The 6,003-nt window shown below is 43.8% G+C and overlaps 1 long non-coding RNA gene across 8 annotated transcripts; it reads left to right on the top strand.

Annotated features, from left to right (window-relative positions):
• The first annotated feature begins 319 nt into the window (after positions 1–319).
• LOC125537776 lies at positions 320–2,957 on the top strand. 8 transcript variants are annotated; one of them, XR_007296091.1, is made up of 6 exons: positions 325–724; positions 1,208–1,759; positions 2,153–2,274; positions 2,360–2,428; positions 2,514–2,584; positions 2,787–2,957. It is a non-coding gene; the product is annotated as an uncharacterized LOC125537776 (long non-coding RNA). The 8 variants fall into 8 exon arrangements; XR_007296088.1 differs by having other exon boundaries at positions 326–724; positions 2,360–2,584; XR_007296089.1 differs by lacking the exon at positions 2,787–2,957 and having other exon boundaries at positions 326–724; positions 2,514–2,705.
• The last annotated feature ends 3,046 nt before the right edge of the window (positions 2,958–6,003 follow it).

Below are 6,003 nucleotides of genomic sequence, written 5' to 3'. Positions count from 1 at the left end.
GAAAATCGAAAGCATAACGAAGACAAAGAATATCAACCAGAAAATAAAGAAAACCAGGGAAAAACAAACAGAAAACAAGAAAAAGGAATGAAAACCAGACTGAACCAACCGAACGCAGCAACCCGATGGAGTGAGCGAAGACATCTACTACCCTTATAAAAGGAAGAGAGGGGCAGATCCAAACAATCTGCACCGTACCTTTCTCAGATTTAACGTCCCAGATTCATTCCATGTTTAACACCAAGCCACTAACCACGTCTTACCGCTAAACATGAGGATTTGAATGAAAAAAAAAACGTCCCGATTCCCTCACCCACGAGGCCACGACCCTCCCGACGCCCGCTCCCCTGGCTCTTCGCAGCCTCACCCCTGCACCCCCAACCGCCCCGCCTCCCCGCGCACTGCCGCCCCTGTGCCCCGCCTCCGCCGCCGCCCCGCGCACCTCCCCGCGCACCGCCCCGCGCCGCCGCCCCTCTCCCCGCCTCCTCCGCCGCCGGCCCGCGCGCCTGGCGAGGGCGCTTCGGCCGGCCGACGGGGCGAGGGCGAACGGCGAACATGGAACAATGACACGCGCGGAACGGGCGCTGGCCAACGTGTCCGGCCGGACCTGAGACCGTGGCGCGCACTGCCCAACGTGGAACACCGGTCTCTTCCTGGCCGTCGGTGACCTCTCGGTTGCCACCTCCGGCCTTATCTCCTACGGAACAAGCTACTCCATCCATCGGTATCTAGCCACCACCTCATCTCTTTCCCTCTCAATTCATTCTTCTGTTGTTTGTTTTTCAACTGTAGCAAAATTCATCGCACCCTGCTTGTGATTACCTTCATCATCCTCACTAATTTTGAAAGTTTTCAATACTAACAACTTCAACAGTATGTACAATTACTTTCTTCCTTTATTCTGTCAACGTCTAATTTTATAGAGCTCTACATATACAAGACTGACCACACATTACCCCGTTTCCCCTTGAAAGACCATTGAGGAAGAATGGTACTGTAGCGAGGAATTCATGAGCATATATTCTGCCCTGCCTAGAAGATCTTCACAACTCTCTATGCCCTTCTATATATGTTCAACATTTCTAAGTTTATATCCGCATATGACTAAGAAAGGAATGGATGTACCAACATTTCGAGTGCATTATTGTTCCATTTAGATTCCAGTGGAGTTTCTTAAATATATCGTAGATCTATTTTTTACACACAGGTTGCAAGATCTGAGGAATTTGATTGGAGTGCTTCACATGGTGGCCCTTTGATTTCTCCAACTCTGGCATAATTGCATTGGAATTATTTCTGATTAAGTATTAGCTCTTGGATTACTCCTATGGTAACGTCTCTTAATCCGGATTGCACACACTGATTCTACATGTCCCCTGATTTTCTTTAACCAATTCTACATTTCCAGCCTCAAGGTGGATTATGATAATTTACTGTTTTATCTTTGTACTGGGAAGGTTTACATTGAAGTTATTCCTGCGTCGAAGATTCCATACAGATCTGAAGAGCTGTAAATTGTTATGGTATTCACATTGCTGCTGCTGCTGAATGTGTTGTGCTTCTCACCACTCATGTTCATTCTTGTGTTATGCCCATAAGGAAATATAAGGTGCTGAACTGGTCTTTTTGGTGCATGGCTGGTCGTTTTGGTGTTTCTAGGAATGCCTCTGCGGCAACACACAGGTGACTGATTTCAGCGACAATTCTTCTATGAAGTGTGTGGTTCACTCCACCTATTACAAATGTTCGAAACCTAAAAGTAGGTTTGCTCTCTTCTATACATGTATGTGTGCATGATTTGTAGTAAAATGTAGTCAAAGTTTGTGATAACTCAAGAAACAAAAACAGGTAGTACATGGATTTTGTCTGGTGTGAGAACAAGTCATAAATTTAGTGCCATTTCTGTAGGAAAGAAAAAGACAGCCATTTCTATTTTTCTGTTTTTTACAGCATATAATGTTACATTTGTGTATAAACCAATCTAGGGAAATCTGATTGTCGCTTTGGCTCCTTTATACTTTTGCTTAGATTTTTAGTAGTTTAGAGAGCAAGTAGTATGATGGTCGACACTACCTGTTCGACAGAATGTCAGCGTGCAGTGCTTTATACCGTTTTGTTCCAAAATTGTAGCATGAGGTGTTATCTTTTATAGGTCTTCGCAAACTCTCAGAAAGGCAAGATATAACTTCAGTTTTCTTTGGTGTTCACCAATGTGCTATAGCGCAGCACCACTCCAAGATGACGAACTATGTTTTTCTGAACGTACCTTGTGAGGTAAAATGGGTTATCTGGCTTTGTAATGTTGTTTCTTGACGTTCTTGGGATTCTGATTTGAAATATTCCCCCCCTTCCATTCCAGTTGTTCAAGTAACATATATCATGCTCGTGCGAGGCTACATGCTCACATGATGGAAGCAATTCATAGCAAGTAAAATTTGCTCTTGTTGTTTCAGAATTACACTTATGCATACTCAATATTGAGTGTTGTGATGATGGTAAGAAGTGTGATACAGAGAACTTGCAAAGGTGCAAAAAAAGAACAAGGAGCCCATGGCTAATGCTTGCACTCACATTTTTCTCACAGGTTTTCACTCCATACTTGGATATGCTCTACCATTGTTTGCTTGATTAGTATTTTCTTAGTATAGAACAGAATAATGTTATTTTCTGGTCACCTACAATAAAAATTATTTCTTTTACCTGAATTATCATTTCTTGTTCTTCTCTCTTTAACACGAATATGCAAAGATGGAAGATAAACACATGATCTACTCTACTGACTACAGATCGTCCTTTCTCGATCAACAGGCTGGTACGAGATGTTAAAATGGGTTCGTATTTGTCTACCATTATTCTTCTATATCAAAAGTGTCAATTCCATCGATTTCTTGCTAGTATGTTGTGTAGTGTACGATTTAGCCGCAAGAGTCGGTGCATCCTCTCGTTTCCGGGCGTCCGGTTGGAACATGCGGACAGCTGCCACGCCCGCTCCTGACCAGCCTGGCCCACCCAAAGCCCCTCCATCGCCCCCGCGCGCTTCCCGCCTGAAACGGTCAGCGCCGCTCCAAAGAATCGGTGCCGCATTCATGACCAGGAAGAGCGGACGCGACCTCCCACTGGCGCCTACGTTGAAGGGAGAAGCGGATTCATGAGTGATGGTTGCTTCGTTCGTCCAACTTACTGCTGGGTCTATGTGATTTGATGGCTCATTGCTCATTATTACTGAGGTGGTATGACTGCTGGATGTCCTACGCTTTCGGCCAAAGGAGGTACTACTAGATTACAATTTTCTCCATTCTTACAGCGAGGAAGTGCGAAAGCAGTGAAAACACGCAGGCTCAGTGATTACATGGCCCATCTCACACTATCACCATATTTTCTGGACACCGTGCGACACCTAACTCTTTACATCATACTGTACTAGTATAGTACGTTCTGTAATTTCTCAGCGAGATAAATTTGTACAATGCTATGAAGCTTCCAGCTTTTGTTTCATGTATCTTGCGTCCAAGGTTGCCTGTTGCAACATTTCATTAAATACAAAGGAGACTAACATGCATGCTATTGCATATCAATGATTGACAGATCATAGCCAATATGTACTCCCTCCGTTCTAAAATAAGTGTCTCAACTTTATGCAAACTTCAGTACAAAGTTGTACTACTACTAAAGTTGACACTTATTTTGGAACAGAGACAACTAAAGAAAAAAAATGATCCATGCAGTCCTTAGCCCTTGAACCGTAAACCCTAACCAGGCTTTAATTTGCTGGCAATGTTGGAGCTTCCGAAGAAATGAAGTTTGCAACCCTTTGACCATTGGATCATTTTGTGCAGTTTCACCAAAATCGAGAAGAGCATCCCTGTGGCAAAGAAATTGAAGAAGCGTGATTAGAATAAGATTACTGGGACTAGTTGATGAGACATAAACTCATCAAAAATACAATACGTAGAAGCCAGTAGAGGTATGTGCGGGGCAAAGAAGTAGAGAAATATCCACATGGAGTGATGTGGGCAGTTGGAGCAGTGGTGCAAGTCGGCTGTAAAGGAAGTTGTACCTGAGGGATGTCGGTACGTAGCTCAACCTAGAGGAGGGCGGTGGGAGGCGGCAACTGCCCACGTCGCGACAGTGAGCAAGGGACAAAGGCAACATCACCGGCTTTGTGAAAGAGAACGGCGGGGACCCCTGATCGGGACGTGCCGACAGTGCCTCCATATGAACCTATTTATATTGCATATGTGCCACTAAAGAAAAAAAACTTTATTTATAAATGATGCGGCACCACTCATGCGTGGTTCCCGACCCTCCATTATTTATAAGTGAGTAACTACTACTAGAAGCGTCAAATTATCACGTGGGCTGCATCATCTTACATAAATGAGCTCCACCGTGTCACGTGTGTGGTTGGGGAAGATGCAAAAGACGCAAAGAGTGCTACTAGTACACTACGTGCGTGGGTGCGTGCACCTCTTCTCTTCGAGCATGGTTATTAAAAGTATAGCCCACTACTGTACTACCACGCGGTTATTATATATATGGGCAAAGAGTATAGGCAGTAATAATGACTAATAAGCTGTGAAATCATGAGGCCCACCTTTCTCTATGTTTGACCGAGGAAGCATCCATCATTTCACTCCTCGTTGAATATCCATCCGCTGCTACCTCCGTGAATAAATAAAAATCCGCTTCTACCTCCATAGCATGGTTAATAATATACCCATGTCAATCACGACGTAGAAATATCGTTCACTGATACAATAGGGCTCTAGATCTAAGGCTGGTGATTTTTTTACTTTGTCTCTTTCTCTTTTTGTCTCATTTACTCATTTTACATAGGACCACGTGTAGAGGATGGCTATTCCTTTCGATGGGACTTCTTCATCGGGTTTAAGACTAAGGCTGGTCATAGTGAGGAGTAACTTAGACTAGTAACATGCTTTTATTACTAGTCCATGTTACTACCTTCATAATGGGTAGTAACATATAGATAGTAACATACAAACCTTCATTAATTGAGACATAGACTCATTTTATCTCGGGGTGTGTTATGTTACAGTAACATATTATGTTACCACAAGCATCTCTTCCCTCATTAACTCCGTGCCACATAAGCAAATTTGTCTTGGAATGTGTCATGTTACTACATAAGTTACTCCCACTATGACTAGCCTAAGCAGCTCCGAATTATGCCTGCTGCCCACCACTCTAAATCGTGCCATCTATGATAGGGAGTAGTCCCATTGCAACAATGAGGTCCACTAGGTCTAGCACGTCCTGTAAGAAGAGTCTGTCATGCAAAACATACATCTTGTTGCCTTCTTCCTCATACAGTAAGTACCACTGGTACGTACTACTAGTACTACTACTCGTTCTCCTATAAACCTTGCGCTAGGCATCTCCAAAATATTAACCTTGCGATTGGCTTTTCGCCTCTTCGGGAAGTCGAGCAATAATGGTACTCCAGTATATATCGTTCTGGCTATATGAGACCGAATGAATTGCTGCATGTCCACCACGTGGGCGAGGGAGAGTGCGTACTATTACGTCTGTTTCAATATTGACTACATACAGAGCAAAATGAGTGAATCTACACTCTAAAATACGTCTATATACATCAGTGTTTGGAGTATGTACTAGTAGTTCATATTGAAATCTACTAAAGGACATATATTCCAAACAATATGATAATCTCTCTAACCAAGGTAGGGACGAGGAGTAACCGGAGGGAGTAGTAAAATTTTCTCCTCCTGCGAGCCACCGCGCGCGTGGGCGAGGGAGTGGGTGTAAGACGTAGTAAGCAAGCTTCACCTCGTCATGCGAGCCACCACGCCCGTGGGTGGGGAGACGGTGTACTAAGCAAGCTTCTCCTCGTTCTGTGAGTTGACGGGACACATCAAAAGTAATACGCAAAGAGCATCCCGAGTGTATAGAGCATTGCCTCTAAGGTAGGCCCACATGGTTTGCCTCTTTTTTAACATAACGCATCAAGTCGCAATTTTTTTG

The sequence above is a fragment of the Triticum urartu genome, chromosome 2 (assembly GCF_003073215.2).
Source record: "Triticum urartu cultivar G1812 chromosome 2, Tu2.1, whole genome shotgun sequence".
Taxonomy (NCBI): Eukaryota; Viridiplantae; Streptophyta; class Magnoliopsida; order Poales; family Poaceae; genus Triticum; species Triticum urartu.
This window is presented reverse-complemented; position numbering and strand designations above follow the sequence as displayed.